This window comes from Ursus maritimus, unplaced genomic scaffold (assembly GCF_017311325.1).
Source record: "Ursus maritimus isolate PB19 unplaced genomic scaffold, ASM1731132v1 scaffold_11, whole genome shotgun sequence".
Lineage (NCBI taxonomy): Eukaryota > Metazoa > Chordata > Mammalia > Carnivora > Ursidae > Ursus > Ursus maritimus.
The window spans coordinates 32,552,147-32,569,105 of record NW_024423453.1 but is presented as its reverse complement, the minus strand read 5'-3'; the positions used below and the strand labels follow the sequence as shown (position 1 = coordinate 32,569,105).

The 16,959-nt window shown below is 36.8% G+C and overlaps 1 protein-coding gene across 1 annotated transcript in view; it reads left to right on the top strand.

Annotated features, from left to right (window-relative positions):
* The window catches only part of INPP4B (inositol polyphosphate-4-phosphatase type II B), a 501,415-nt gene that overhangs the window by 110,653 nt on the left and 373,803 nt on the right, over window positions 1-16,959 (top strand). The window contains exon 3 of the mRNA XM_008685432.2: window positions 2,987-3,052. The gene's annotated coding sequence lies outside the window, so the exon portion shown is untranslated. The remainder of the gene's footprint in view (window positions 1-2,986; window positions 3,053-16,959) is intronic.

Here is a 16,959-nt window from a genome sequence, read left to right as displayed (position 1 = left end):
GACACTGGGGTAGAAGGAGGCAGGATACGAATGATGAAAGTATCATTCAGGGCCACGAAGGGATGAATAGAGGAGCCAAAGAAGGCACCGATCTCAATAGCGTAAGGTGGAGCCCAATAAAGTGTATTCCAATTTTTTTTTAAGATTTTATTTATTTATTTATTTGCCAGAGAGAGGGAGAGAGCACAAGCAGGGGGAGGGGCAGAGGCAGAGGGAGAAGCAGGCTCCCTGCTGAGCAAGGAGCCCCATGTAGGACTAGATCCTAGGATCCTGGGATCATGACCTGAGCCAAAGGCAGATGTTTAACCGACTAAGCCACTCAAGTGTCCCTATTCCAAATTTTTTAATATTCCATATTTTAATTCTAATCAGAAATGTTCAATTCAGCTTACCATCCAGAAATTGTTCAAAATAGAATTTTACATTTTGAACTTAAAAACAAACTTTTATGACCTAATTAGGGCATAATGATCTACTTGGTCATGTATTGTAAAAGTGATGATAAGTGTTAAATAAGGCTTTAGGTTGGCATTAACTCTGTGGGATGTTTATTTAAAGTGACCATGCACTTTGGTGGGTTTGGGTAAATATTGGTTCTTGCTACATGGTGAGAGCTGACAGGGGATAGCACCATAATGGAGACAAAACGAGTCTGAAAGACTCAGGATCGCATAACACAGTTGGTCCTTCTGCATCATAAACTTTTATTCTTCGGACTTGCACAATTATCTGGTTTACATTTGATATATTTCATCATCACTGTGTGAGGTGTTGCCCTTGCTCTGTATGCTCTACTCGTATTTCTGAAAGTTATTTCAAGGGCTTGTTTGGACACTACGGGTCATATGAGAGTACACTGACCTCTGTACATCCACATTGCGAGGTAGACTCATTACCTTTGCAGATGTAATGACACCTCAGAGTATCAAGAGTTGTGCAGTCTATTTAAGCGATAGGAGCAGGACACTGTCATCCACTGTATGTACAACAGAGTACAATGCTTAGTCTTGGGTGGGTTACAAAAAAGATAAGAGAATGAATTACAGTTTTGTTCAAGTGTTAGAATAAAGCAACTACCTCGAAAATATACCTAATGGCAATGACTAATTACAGCAAAGTATTTTTTGCAAAATCTACCTGAATAAAGGCTAACTATAGCAAACTTATGACTTTCCTACATAATTGGTAAATTATTTTTATCTTTTGTGTTTAGAAATCAGTAGATGGCTTTCATTTTCTTTAGTAGCAACTGAATGACTAGCTTCATGCTTTCTCCTATTCTGAGACTTTTTTCTAGCACTTACCTTAAAAGCAACTCTGGTTCTATCAGGCTAAAAAAATTAGGTATCTTAAGAAAAATTGTGATAAAGTGTTTTATTTTCCCCCAATTAAGCAATACCTGGTGTGATTTAAAGCTGACTCTGTAGTTTTCAGCCCCCATATTAAAAACCATTTAGAGGAGCTCCTGGGTGGCTCAGTCAGTTAAGCGTCTGCCTTTGGCTCAGGTCATGATCCCAGGGTCCTGAGATCGAGCCCCGCCTCAGGCTTCCTGTTAGGCAGGGTAGTCTGCTTCTCCCTCTGCCCCTGCTTGTGTTCTCTCTCTCACTCACTCTCTCTCTCAAATAAATAAAATATTTTAAAAAAATAAAAATAAAAATCATTTAGAATGGTGGGAGATATATGAGAACATTAGTGAGAAAATCTTATGTAACATCTGCATTATTGACAAGACCGGAGGAAAGTTTATTTTGAATAAAGTATAATGGTTAAAGAACAACTTTAACAATAAAAGTTATTGTTATTGCTCTCTTTTTGTCAGATAAAATGAAATCTTGGTAATTAATAATAAATTTGCAATTTGAAAATTATTTCTGATAATAAAATAAGAAAAAGAACCAGGTGGCATTTTTTGGTACACTTACTGAATGGCAGATAGTTACAAATATTTTGATAAACAACATGACATAATTGGTAAAATATATAAAATGCCCAGTCTGTGGAACGAGATCATTAGGTTCAAATTTAAATACCGACACTTAAACTAGTCATGGGACTTTGATTGAGTTACCTCATCTTTCTTTGCCAATTTCTCTGTCCATGAAAGGTGAGTCATAATAGTACCTACCTCACAGGGTGTTATATGGGTCCCCAAGACCACCTTCAGGCTTGATGATTTGCTAGAAGAACTCCCAAGATTCAGAAAAGCCATTACACTCCTAGTCATGATTTATTGCAGTGAAAGGAAACAGCTTATGATCACCAAAGGGGAGGCAAAGTCCCTCTGCCAACTTCCAGGTGTTCTTTCCCAGTGGAATCCCATGGGGATGAGCTTTATTCTCCCAGAAACAATGTGTGACAATTTGTGTGAAGTGTGGTCCACCAGGGAAGGAGCTCAGCTGAGCTTTGGTCTCTAGTGTTTTAATGGGGGCCAGTCACTAAGCATGCAGCACCTGATGATTGACCTCAGCTACTCAGGCTTTAGCCTCCCCGCTTCCCCCCAGCAAAAACAGGTGTTCACCATAAATACATCTGGTCAAACTGAAAGAGCACAGGCCAAGGCACAGACATACAACGCCTCTCTTATCAGGCAGACTATTTCAGAGGTCAGAAGTTATCTTTCAGGAACTGGCCAAAGGCCAGTCTTGAAGACAGGCATTTCATTGGAATGTTCAGGGTTTGAGTAACTTAGGCCTGCTGTGTTAACCCTTGCCTGACCAGTGGTTATGAGGAATAAATGAGTTAATACATGCAACCTAGAATACCACCTGGCTTGTATAAGCAAAGAAATAAGGGTCAGCTATAATTCTTCCCAGTAGAAGAATATAAACAAGAGATAGCTATGTCCCATGATTTTATGATGGTAAGCCATCAAGCTTGGAATGATGGGCATTACAAACGTATGAAATATTTTAGCTAGGTCTGCATTAGTGAGAGAAGTTCCCTGTGAAACACCACATTCTAACATTTTATCCTTTGTCCTTTACAGAGCTCTGAAGTCAGCAAAGCAATAATCGAAGAGCAGAGCTATTTGAGGAATACAACAGTAAAGCAGGTACAAGAATGATTCTCAGTAATTAACACATAATACTCGTTTAGATTGATGAATAATTCAATCTTATAGCCCTTATTATTAAAAAAAATATTTTACAGAAATGCTCGTTTGGTGTCTTAGAACCATATGTGTGACTGTATGATATAGATGGCTGACCATATCCTAAAGAGGAATTGATTTCTATGTATACACTAAATTAATTTTGAGAGTTTCAGGTTGGCCAGCCTAGATAGAAATGTAAAGGAATTAAATAATAATTTTTATTAAATCAACACATATTCATTAAAGGCCTGTTATAGGGCAAACACTCATCTGTGAGGTAATTGGTGATTTTATAGAATTGAACAAAACGGGATGGCCCATTGCTACCCTTAAGGCGCTTATAGTCTTGTGGAGGTGACATGAAATAAATAAGCAAATATCAACATATGAATAAAAACTGTGATATGTGCTATGAAGAGAAATAGCAGTTTGTGGGAGAAAGTGTTGGGAGACAAGGAAGGAATGTATTGTGGACTGGTGAAACAGAGGGTATTTCTCTGGAAAACAACATTTAAACTGAGAGCTGAAGGATAAGGCACAGAGTCCCAGGAAGATGAAATAGCAGTGAATAAACAGAATAATCGATAAAAGGATAAAGTGGCTATAACAAAGTCACAAATGTAGAGAGAGATCTAAGATGAAGCTGGGTTGATAATTGGATGAAAAGGAATATGGGAATTGGCCTAGTCCCAGAGGGCCTTACTGGCCATGGTAAGGGGCTTTTGGACCAGGTCTGCCGGGCTACTTTCTGCCCTTGGCATTTCTATGAAATGTCACTTAGTCTTCTCTCCTGACCCCCCTGAGTAGAGATGCTTTCAGATCTACCACCTGACCCTACTTTTCTATATCTGCCAAAGCACCGTGGAAATGTCTTAGGATGGTACAAATAGATTCCCAGTGTGTTCACTCCTTTGAACACGAGTTCTAAGACATGTACTACATAAAATGGTTTGGGGTCAAGAAATTTTGAAATTTCCTGAATACTGTAACACTTGCAGGAGCTTAATATTAGTGGTTTTGAGAACTTGTAATAAAATAGTAAATAACCAAACATATATGTCTATGTCTACACAGATGTGTGTGTGTGTGTGTGTACCTTTATTTAACCTGGTATTTTCCAAAGCTATTTTCAGGATTACATTAGAAAATGTTTCCAAAGGCTTTTTCTTGGAAATATGTATTTTAAGAGGTTCCTTATATTTCTGAGGCTGGCCTGCTTTTAGGTAATTTGACCTATTCAGTGGCTATGCACATTAAATTATATTAGGTAATTTACTAATTTACTAGAATCTAGATAATTCAAACTAGAAAAAATATCTGTTTGCTTCAGTGGTTTGGCTTTTTCAGGCAGAAGATTTTTCTTGACCTGAATTATGTGGTTAATTGCTTCAAATCCTGATTATACTTTTCCTGTGAAAATAATACAGAGTAAGGGGTTACTAAATAATTCTCATTATCAGTATTAGTAATATTTGTTCTCTTAAATCAGGCAAAGGAAAACCATAAAATAAGGTGTTCATCTCAACTGCTCTGAACCTTACTCCTTTCCATTGAAAATATCTTATTCTCCTTGATTTTTAAAATTCTCATAATTTAAAAAAGTCTTAAAATGAGAAAAAATGACTTGGGGTAGTGCCTACTTTAGCATCTAGGAATGATTTGATTTTGTATAAAATGTGGAGATTTGTATTTACGGCAATAAAAGTTTCAAGGAGCCAGAATATCAGAGTTAACTTACACTTATTCCAAAAGAGAGGTGCTGAGAGCATCTGTGCTGAAAAGGGCATTGATTTTTTTAAATCAATTCAGCATCTCTCAATTCAGTTAACTATTCTTAAGACAATAAGAAAAACACATGAAGAATTCCCTAGGACTTCATAACTTAGAAACAAAAAGCCTCACTTCATCCCGAGAAAGACAAGAGACAGCTGTCCTTTAATTACTACTCTTACCGTTTGTTTTCTACTAGAGATGTCTCAAATTTGGAATCTAATTAGAAATCTTGATTGAAATGGCAGAGGAAAGAAAAGAAAAAGAAAAGAAAGAAAAAGATCAACATGAAAACGAAAGTAGGGTAAAAATAGAAATTGGTAATATCTCAGCCAGAATGAATGAGCCGACCTCTGGGGAACATGGTATCTGGCCTGAAACTGAACTTGCTGTTTTCTCTTTCAGGAGGAATTTTCTTGACCAAATGACTAGTCTTTTAATCTTTATCAACTGTCATTTCTAGGGACTATATTTTGCTCAGTGTAGAAACAATGGTTTTAAAGTTTTGAGGCCTGAGTTGAATCCCTATTCCCTAACTTATTCCCTGTCTGACCTTGGACACATTTTCTAACCGTATGCAATCTCAGTTTACCCATCTCTAAAATGGAATTTTAAATCCCCTGCAACATGGTTTCTGTCTTACTTCTCTTTCAGCTTACACACTGATGGATATATAGTAGCAGATATAGATATATTAAGCTCTAGAAAGAAAGGAATGAAGAGAAAGAAGTAACAGGAAACAAAACTAAATTTGAGAATACATAAAATAATATCTAGCACAGAAGAGCGCAAATACAAAACATTCATAAATGCTTGTTAATTCTGTACCCTGGAGGCAAAAGTAGATTCATTAATCTCTTTACTCAAACTTTTTCTTTTCTTGTAGATATATTGGATTCTGCTCCTCAGATTGTAAACCCCACTTAAAAGCATAGTGACATATTATTTCTGGATTACAAGCATGATAGTTGCTCAATTAATATTTCATTAATTGAGTGAAACAGTGAATTAACAGTGCCAGAAAGAGGATAACCCACATGGTCCTATTTCCTGGTTTACAAACACCGTATGTAACATCCTGAGCAAAAGTGGTTGTCCTCCCTATGAATGATTTAATTCTGTGATAACGTACCCACTTCCTGCTGCTTCTCCAGGCACCCTGCTCCCATCAGATTAGCCAACTTCCTGTTGCTTATGCATATTCTACATATTATGCATATTATATTCTATATAATATGCATAATATAATATGCAATATTATGCATATTATAGCTTTTTGTCTTTTTTTTCATCACCTGTATTTTCAGTGTTTTCTTCTTTTTTGTCTTTCTTGCTTTCTTCTTTAACCCCTCTTCTCTTTTCCCTCCTTTTTATCTATCCCTACGTTTTTGATGTACAAATCTCTCAAAGTCCAATTAAATATCAACTCTGTGAAGCAGTCCCAGGTATCTCCTGAGATAACTATGTTAGCTCCCCCTTTGTTTGTTGGTTTATTTGTTTGTTTTTAGTCACTGTCCCTTATTCCCCATCTGTGGAAAGTAACTCTGACATAGAGCCCGTGAAAGTTCAGCTGCATATGTTAATGGCTCTTTTCTTCCATCCTCTACTCCATCCTGTTTCCTTTTACCAAAAAACTCAGCAAAGCAGTGAACCTCTGGCAGAGTTTACTGCTCTCGTCCACACTGGTGTCTGGGTTACTGGTGAGATGAATTTAGGCCGCGAGTCCCAGGCTGCAGTCACATCAGCTGTCTTAGTTTGGTTAGATTTCCGAATGTGTCCTAAGTTTTGGCTGCTGTGTTCTCAGAGTCTGGAGTCTGGCTCAACACCCAGTGGTCTGGTGCCCTGATTCCCAGGACACCTGTCTGCGTCCCGCTCCTTGCGGCCTTACCTTACTTTGGGTAGCCCTTCCTGATTTATGATCCGGACACACGTGAGGCTGTGGACTGTCCCTCCACAGAAACCCATTCTCCTGCTTCCCCTTCCCTCACCCCAAACTCAAGGGAGCCCCTATTTATTGATGCCCATTCAGATCAAACTTGAATTTATCAAGTAATTCTTGGTAATTGGACTCTTGGTTCCTATAAGTCGGTACGTTATTCCCAGTTCCGTCTTCTTACTCCTTTACGTAACAGATTCTTTTTGCTTTCCTTTCATGATTCTGCGTTCCTCTTGATCGACTTTGCATTGATTATTATCAAAACATTCCACTTGTACCTCTCTTAGTTCATTTTCCACTTTTCTAGCCATGTGAGTAATAGTCAATATTAATATTAATAGTTCTGGTAGTATTTATTGACCACTTGCTATATCTTCTAATCTCTTTTTGTTTGTTTTATACTTACTATTTTAAAAATCTACACACAGTAACATTCGTCTTTCTGGTGTACAGTTCTAGACTTTTTGACAAATGTGAACAGTCATATATATACTCACCACCACAGTTAAGATACAGAACACTTACCCCAAAATCTTCTGTCTTCTACACCTTTATGGTCAACCTCTCCTGCCCACCTCCAACCATTAGAAATCACTGATCTGTATTCTGTTTCCATAATTTACATTTTCCAGAGTGCCATGTAAATTGAATTATACACTATATTGCCCTTTGAATCTGGCTTCTTTTACTTACTGTAATATGCCTAAGATTCATCTAAGTTTTGTGAGTATCAATGATGTATTGCTTTTTATTGCTGAGTAATATTCCATCTTATGGATATGCTTTAAGGTGATTATCAGTTCATCATTTGAAGACATTTTGGGTGATTTTGAATTTTTAGTTAAAAAAACATTAAAAAACAGGTTTTTGTGTGACCATAAATTCCATTTCTCTTGTGGGAAATAAATAGGAAAAAGACTGCTGGGTGATATAGTAGGTGTCTGTTTAACTTTGTAAGAAAGTGACAGATTTTTTCCTAAGTAGAGATACTATTTTACCTTCCTATGAGCAATGTATAAGAATTCCAATTGGTTCACATCTTTGTCAAAGATTGGCTTGCCAATTTAAAAAAAATATTAACTATAGTCATTCTAATAGGTATATAGTAAAAGCTCATTATGATTTTAATTGTTTTTTTCCTGAGGGTCTAACAGCCTAAAGATCAGTTAGGGAGAACTGATATCTTAATAATAATAAATCTTTCCATTCATGAACATTGTATATATATTCATTTAATAAGTAGATAAATGTAATAATAAATAAAATAAATAATATATAAATACAACTTTATCTTTCATCAGTGTTTTATAAATTATAACATTGCAGATCCTATACATATTTTGTTTGATTTATTCCTAAAATTTTATGTTTTTGATACTACAATAAATGGTATTTTTTTAAAAGTACCATTTTCCTGTTTTCCCATTTTCATTGCTAGTTTATAGACAGTTGAATTTTGTATATTGAATTTATATTGTGCAACTTTGATAAATTTATTATTTCTAGCTTTTTCGTAGATATTTTTGGCTATTTTCTACATAGACACGATGTTGTCTGCAAGTAGACATCATTAGTTATTCATTTTCAACCTGTATGTCTTTTAATTCTTTTCCTTGACTTATTGCATTAGTTAAGATCAGCAGTATGAAATTGAAGACACAAGAAAACAGTGGCGGCATTAAAAAAAAAGAAAGAAAAAAAAAAGAGTGGAAATATTACCTTATTCCTGATCTTAGCAGCAAAGTGTTGAGTCTTTTATAATGCAGTTATGTTGATAACTGTAGGATTTTTGCAGATGCCCATTATTGGGTTAAAGTACTTTCCTTCTACTCCTAAATTGCTGAGAGGTTTTGTTTTGTTTTGTTTTGTTTTTTTATGGATAAGAGTTTTATTTTATGCACGTTGCATTTCCTCAAGTACTTTTTCCTGCATCTTTCGGATGATCAAATGTTTTTCTTTTTTAGTTTTTTTGATATAGTGAATTACATTAATAGAGTTTTAAATGTTAAAGTAGTTCTGCATTCCTAGGGAAAAAAACCTTGTGTATGTTGGTTTGTCCTGGAATAAACCTTTTTTATATACTATTGATTACATTTGTTATAGCTAAGATTTTGTTGATAATTTTTTGTGTACATTCATGAGATAGTGGTCCATATTTCTCTTTTCTTCTAACATCTTTACTTTTGTATCAAGGTAATGCTGACCTCATAAAATGAGTTGGGAAGTATTCCCCATTTTCTGTTTTCTCAAAGAGTTTGAGATTAGATTTGAGAGTTCGAGTGTAGATTTGTTAGTATTCTTCAAATCTTTAGTACAATTCACCAGGAAAGCCATATAACCTGGAGTTTTATTTGTAGTATTTAAATATGAATTCAACTTCTGTAATAGGCACAGGACTATTCAGGTTATCTATTTCTTCTTGGGTGAATTTGGTAGTTTTTATTCAAGAAATTATTCAATTTCATCTGTTAACCTTTGTTAATCTTCACATTCTTCAGAATAGTTCTTTATTATTATTTTAAGGACAGTGGTCTATAATGATGTTCTCTTTTCCATTCCAATATTGTAATTTATAGCTCCTATTTATCTTGGTCCTATTTATCAATTTTATTTATCTTTTCAAAGAAGCAGCTTTTGATTTCATTGATTTTCTCAATTATTTTAATTTTTCAATCACATTGATTTCTGCTTTTGTTTTTATTATTCTCTTCCTTCTGCTTGCTTTGAGTTTAATATACTATTTCTAGTTTCCTAAAATGACACTCTAGATCATAGATTTAAGACTTTTCTAATATTAGCATTCTAAATTTCTGTCAGTACAACTTCAGTTGCCTCCCACAAATTTTGATGATTTGTATTTTCACAATTACTTGTGTGACCTTCTTTTTGGCCCAGTGGTTATATAGAAGTGTGTTGCCTAATTTTCAAACATTTGAGTTTTCCAGATATCTTTTTGTTATTGTATTTTAGTCCAATACCACTGTGTTCTGAACACATACTTATATGATTTCAATTTTTTAAAAAACATTTTCCCAGTTTTATGGCCTATGCCAAGAAATGTGGACTGCCTTCAGGACAAAAGCACAAGAAAAATGGGGAAAGTGAAAAATTCACCTTTATGTGGTTTACTTCTCCATGTTTTAGCTCCTTTTCACAATTTTCCTGCTTGTGTTAATTTTTTAAAATCCTCAGGTAGCTTGCTTTTTGTGTTTACTTCTAATCAGTGGAGATACAATATTTTGTTGCATTGGTCCATCTTTCCTAGAAATGGAATGCCTAAAAACTTTGCATAAATTAATTTAATTCTCTCTATAATAAATTAGGTAAGTATTACCATTTTACCAATTTATATTGAGAAAACTAAGGGATAGTATGGTTAAGGAGATTGCCCAAAGTCCCAGAGTAAGTGGTAGAGCCTCAGCATTCTGGATCCATAATAGATTACTTCTTTCTTTTTTTCTCTTTCTTTCCTTCTTTCTTTCTTTCTTTCTTTCTTTCTTTCTTTCTTTCTTTCTTTCTTTCTTTTTTCTTTTCTTTTCTTTTCTTTTCTTTTCTTTTCTTTTCTTTTCTTTTCTTTTCTGTTAGTCACCATGTAGTACTTCATTAGTCTTTGATGTAGTGTTCCATGATTTATTATTTACACATAACACCCAGTGCTCATTGCAATACATGCCCTCCTTAATACTCATCGCCAGGCTAACCCATCCCCCCACCCCCTCCCCTCTGACACCCTTAGTTTGTTTCCCAGAGTCCATAGTCTCTCATGATTCTTCTCCCCCTTCATTTTTCCCTTCCTTCTCCTGATGCCATCCATGCTAGATTTATTTATTTATTTTAGAGAGAGAGTGTGTGAGCAGTGGGAGGGGCAGAGGAGAGAGAGAGAATCCAAGGAGAATCCTCATGGAGCCCAGGGCCCGACACAGGGCTCCATCTCAGGACCCTGAGATCATAACCTAAGCTGAATTCAAGATTCGGATGGTCATAAAACTGAGCAAAGCATGTGCCCCCAAAATAGGTTTACTAATCACATTGCTATAGTACATCTCTCATGACAAATTACTGTAACAGTTAAGTGCCATGTGAGAGGGATTCAGATGTGCATACCAGATTAACAGAGTTAAATTATAAAAGAAAGACCACCGAACAATAACAAGAAATAGTCAAACAAAGACATATTTATGAACTTTTCAGACAAAGGATAAAGAGTGAGGAAATTCTCAGAGTACTAAAGGAAAAGAGCCAGGAAATGTTAAGTGCTAAAATGTGTGTGGGCGTGTGTGGGGGGGAAGTGTGGAAATTGGGCAGGGGGTTAGAAGCATGTGGGAGAAAAAGGTGTGGAGGTGGGTGTTAACGTTGGTTACTCCATTTAAAGGACTGAAACTAGTACTTTGGCAAGGGCGGAATATAAAGGGAAACTTTTCGATTTACACACTATATTCCATATAGAAGATGCTCAATAAATGCATTTCATATGAATTCATGATTATGGTGTTTCCTTTCCTTATTTCTTATACATGGGATCAAAGCAAGCCTAGAAATTGTAGGGCTTCAGCCTGAGATTGAGAAGACGGGAAAGGTAGAAGGAAAGTCTGCCCATGTTTTATTCAATACTTGGGCATAAATTAATGGCATACTTTCACATAAAATTGAAGCTTGAATATCATATTTTCTCAGTGGCAATCCTTAATATACTCTAGCTGATCACAAAAGATTAACCCACGTTACAAAGGGGATTTGTCAAATCAATCCATGCTTTTCTTAAGTTCCATGAGATGTACCAGAGAAATGCTAAATGAATTTGCAGGTGGAACAATGGCTTGAACCTCATTGCTCTGTCTCATTCTTTTTATAATTTTCTGTCTAATTCAAGTATAGCAACTGAATTCTTTCTTTTTTCATTACGTATCGTTTGCTCTTGCTTTCATTGTAGTGCAGTTTTATTGAGTACACGTTTTAAGGTAGAATGTGTGATTTTGTACATATTGGAGAGTAAGGGGCCTGCTTGCAGTGAAAGACCTGAGACTCATTACCTTTATGCAGTAGGCAGTATGAAAGAGAAAACTTAGTTATACCACGTTATGTTCTTTGTAGATAACCTCAGGCACTCTATGAACTTCCCTGGAGAGCTAAAGTGAAATTATAATAATCACATATATACATTTATTCTTGTCTGTTATAATAAAAAGCAGAAGATAAAATTTTAATTAAGTTCTTTATCTGTCTTACTTTGAAATAAGAAAATAAGCAATTAATCATCAGAAACTGTAGATAATTTAGTCGATACTAATTGGAACTTGAAAAGTATCATCATAAGGAATTCAGTCAGTTCCGTGAATTAATAACTTGTGATGTCTACATTAGAAATGTCCTGCGGATATAATCAAAGTTTCAGTTTTGGTTTTGCCTGAGCACATGGCGCTTGACTGGCCTTGGGTGTGTGTGTGCGACAGTGTTCGTAAGGATTTGAGACAGCTGATCGTGCTGAGACAGCACTTCCTCGAGTCCTCTTCTCTAATACATGTGAAAAAAAGAATCAACCTCCAGCCAAATTAAAATTCTCTCTGTACATCTCTGCTTCTTAAGATAGGCTTGAGATGGGCTGTTAGGAGTCATTATATTTGGAATATACAGTTGAATGAAAGTATCAGGGGAAAAAACCTGTCATCTTAAGTGTAGACAATAAACTCCTATCCTTCATTTAGTTTTCCAGATCACAGAGAAGGACATTAAAAATACCCAAGCATCTACTGAACTGCCTTATAACCCTCTTGTATTATTTCTTTAAACCTTTGCTAGGAAATAGCAATGTTTTAAAAGTGTCTTTGGGGCTTAAGACCGGGATTTACAAGTTTTTGTTAAGTGAGCAAAATCCAGTATGTCACATGAATTATAGAAGAAAAAGTTTCCATGAGACTTCTGTCTTTTCTGGAATATCCAATGAGAGTTCCTTTTCTTTGTATAACAAGTAAGAAGCAACGAAGAGTGTCATGCCCTGAAGTAAAGGGTAAAAAGCTCACCTCAGAACAAAAGACCTTCTCCCTAGTCCTAGCATGGCCACTAACCAGCTGGGCCCATGGAGCTGTCCTATTACCTTTCTAGGCCTCAGTGTTCCCATTCCTTAAATGAGACAACCACCGGTTTCTTTAAGTCTCTCCAATGCTGTGTTCTATTAGAACACTTGATGATAATATTTTAAAGAGTGATGATGGGTAGGCATGTGTAACTAACCTGTTGCAAAAAGATGAATGAAATTATATCAGGCATGTTTTCGTGTCTACACTTTGTAATTCTTTAGGATGCTTTCATTGTTATGATGGACACAGAGCAAAACCTAACAAATCAGATGGCAGACTAAAGTTGGTCCAAGTGCCCCCCCCCCCCTTAGGACATCAGGTCACTGTTAAAAATCTATGTAAATTATGGTGCAGATCTGGCTTGGTGCTGAGTTCTCAGGAATAAAGGTGCCTTGTCACAGGGATTGGCTAAGCCTCTCTCTTTTACTTTAAACACAGTGGACACCCACATTGTTCTTATCCTAATTTGAAACAAATGAGCAACAACAGACTGACCTTTGATTTCCAGTGAGCTAAAGGAATAGTCCCTCTGCCCATTGAACTGAGTTCTCTGCATTGTTGCTTTGTGTCCTGTCCTGGAACATCAAGATTTAGCTAGTTTCAGCGAGTATTCATTTAATACTCCTTGGGACTCGACTATTTCTTGACTGAGATTGCACTCTCCAAAAAGGAGCCCTGTGATTCAAAGAAGCAAAAGAAGAAAATAGTACCCCCTTGTTAAGTAACCAGAATGGTGGATCTGGAGAATTGGATGATTTCAAATAATTAGAACTTATTTTCAAACTTCAGTTATTTAGAATTTTTATTCTTGATTTTTTTCATGGTGGCTGGTCCACTGAATGTATATTCACATCAAGATGAAGTAAAAGTTATAGAGATAAGTATGTCTCAATGAGACAGCATGTTATAAATAGAAGTATAAAAATATCTACCATGATGTATTATTTTGTTTTGTTTTGTTCTTTCCTGGGGATTCTGGAACTTAGACATTACATGCCATATTGATATGTTATAGGTTTTCCAGAGATTTCTATTTTTAGGGAAAAAAATAATATAAATAAATAAATAAATAAATAAATAAATAAATAAATAAATAAAAAAAATACCTCCTAGACCTTCCTCCTTTCTCTCTACATTTGCCCTAGTATCTTTCTTAAATGCTAATAGAAGTTTGAGGGTTTTTGTATGATAAATTTAAAAAGTGATGGCAGATAGAATAGAGAGAGGACTCTGGAATTAGAAACTCAAATTTACTTTCTTGTTTCTCCAGTTAGTAAGTGGAGCAAATTACTTTTTAACCTTCAGTTCTTCACCTGTGAAGCTGGAGTTACATCTTAAATCTGTTATAAAGATTAATGTTATGCGTATAATGTGATAACACAGAGCATGGCACATGATACAGACTTAGAAAAGGCACATAAATACTCAGAAAATCGTGGCTGCTGTGACTAAAATGCATTACAAAAGAAGTAGTAGAGAGGCCCTGTGAAGTGGCTATTAGTAGAACCTCCTTTGACTTGGTATTTACAAGAAAGAAAAGGAAGTGTGCCACACCAGTCCATTGTATTTTACTAAATCCTTTCCCCTCCCCCTGTTCCCATGTGTCACTGTAGTTTGAACCACTGTGTATTCTAAAACCCCCGTCCAGACATGTTCAGTAAATTGCTAGACTCTAGATGATCCTGCTTTTGATGACATTAAGACACTAGTTCTTATTGTGAACTGCCTAATATATGTCCTGGCCAGCCTCCAACACTTTCCAAAGTATGGCATACAGTGACCTGGCTCTGTTTAGCTAGGTATTCAACAGAGGTGCCTTGGTCTGACCTTGCCAAGAGTCCGGCAGCAGAGCTAAGGCTGGAGAAAGCAAAGATCAAAGGAAGAAAGAGAGTACAATCAAGGTTGGGTTAGGGCTGGTCAGGGGAAAAAGTCTAATACAAAGAGGCCACCAAATAGGCGAGTAAAAGGGTTGGTGAGTGTCAAGGGCCCCAGGCAGACAATCCAGATTATAAAATTCTGAAAGTGCTGTAGGTAGGTCATGAGCCAGTGGCTGGAGAGACTGAAGCCCAAGCCAGGATCCATGATAGCTTTTGGCATCAGTCTAGAAAGTCCATTAAGTGAAATGGGGCTTTAGCCCATATTGGTTCTTTATTTGGTGGAATTCCAAATTCACTGCTTCCGATTTATGAGCATAGATTCTGGGTAGTCTTCTATGCCTTAAAATGGTGCTTCTCATGCTTGAATGTAGATGGAAATCCTCTATGACATAATGCAGTTTCTAATTTAGCAGATCTGGGATCTGGCTCAAGGTTCTGCATTTCTAATAGACTTCCAGGTGATGCATACTGCTGATCTAGGGACCACGTTTTGAGTGGCTAAACCTTAAAAGACTGTTGCTGTTCAGTCTTGGTTATGTCAGTGCTGCTTCCTTGTGATAAAGATGAGGAGAACATTACTGACTAAGTCAACACTTAGCCCCAGAAGCTGGACTTTTGATCAATCTGGAACCCTGGTATCCCACTCTCATCTTTATTCTCCTTGGGGCAAAGCAGGCTTACATTAAATTTAATATTGGTAGCAAAACCATACGGACAATTCAGACAATTCAGTTGTCTCCTGACACAGTTGGTTTTCCCAGGCAGAAATGTTGACTGCTAATTCATTGCTCTGACAGCAGTTCTCTTCTGCCTGGTCAGGGGCCTCATGAGTTAGGAAAGAAGACCTTGACCTTAAATACATGCGTGGTTTTTTTTTTCAGGTAAAATATCAATTTGCCAATTTATGCCAATTTTTCTTGAAAGGAACCTTTTCCCTGAAACCACTTTTTTAATTCTTCTATTCCTTTCAAATTATATAAATTAGAATAAATCCCTGTCACTGGGAACAGGGGCCTGGTTGCAGAACTTTGAATATCATTGTGCTACAATGATAGTAGCCTTCAAAGTACCCTGACATTTCCCACGAGGAAAAAGAACCTGAGTAGGCAGAGGTCAGTCACCATCTGCATCGTATTCCTGGTTTTACCTCTTCTTACATAGCGCTTGGCTGATCCTTACAAGTCCTGGCTATCTACACTCTATCTCGTAAATTTCAGGTGTGTGTGGTGGGGGGGGGGGTTAAAGTGATCTGGCACTGTGAATTGTATCTGGTTTATCAGAGTGTCCTGGCTTCAGAAGTTCTGGGACACTAACATGAAGGGAACAAGTTTAGTGGGTTAGCTACTGAAAGGCTATCCCATCACCATAGTAGAGACTGGCTCTTCTGTTTATTTTTGAAATAGATAGAAATAATCATTTATTCAACATTTTATATCAAAGCACCGTTTGGAAACCTAAGCAAAAGCCACAGGTACATAGTGTCAGGAAGCCTCCAACACTGCCTGCCTGGACCTCAGCCTGAGCAGGCTAGGGAGGGAACGAACATCTTTAACCCAAGGAATGCTTAGAAGCTGAGCGCAGTCCGTCATAATGATGCTTTACACCCCTGTTGGGATGCCACCTAAGCCACCAGCACCTCCTGCCCTCGATCCTTGCCCCTTGTGTCATCCTCATTTTGCTATGGGCTTAGTTAGCCATGACTCGATCTTCCCCTGATCTTTTCACTTTTAAAATGTTACATAACATCCTTGGGGTCTTCTGTTCTATGAAAAACAATGTTGTTTCTTTTTCTGTACCTTTTCAGAAAATGTTTCCTTGTCTCTTCATCTTAACGGAAACCTGGTTTTCTGCTTCCCTGCTGCCTACTCTCTTACAGACTGGCCATATACTGCAGAGACTGGAGGCTGGCCTACTATCTTCCTAGTAGTCACAAGAGGCCCTTTAAGCTGTTACAACCTCATTTAAGATTGCCGATGTCTGGCTATACCACACCTCTACCCCTGTTTACTGTGCTCATTGGTCAAATTCCTGCTTTCCTCAGACCCTTCTACTAGACACAGTCTTCCCCTGGTTCCCAGTCCCATCTGTTATGCTCCTGGGAGACTTCAATTTCCATGGAAATAACCCATTGAACACTGATGATGGACAGTTTTTTTTCCTACTAACTAGTGCTAGTCACCAGCAATACCACACAATTTCAGCCACTCG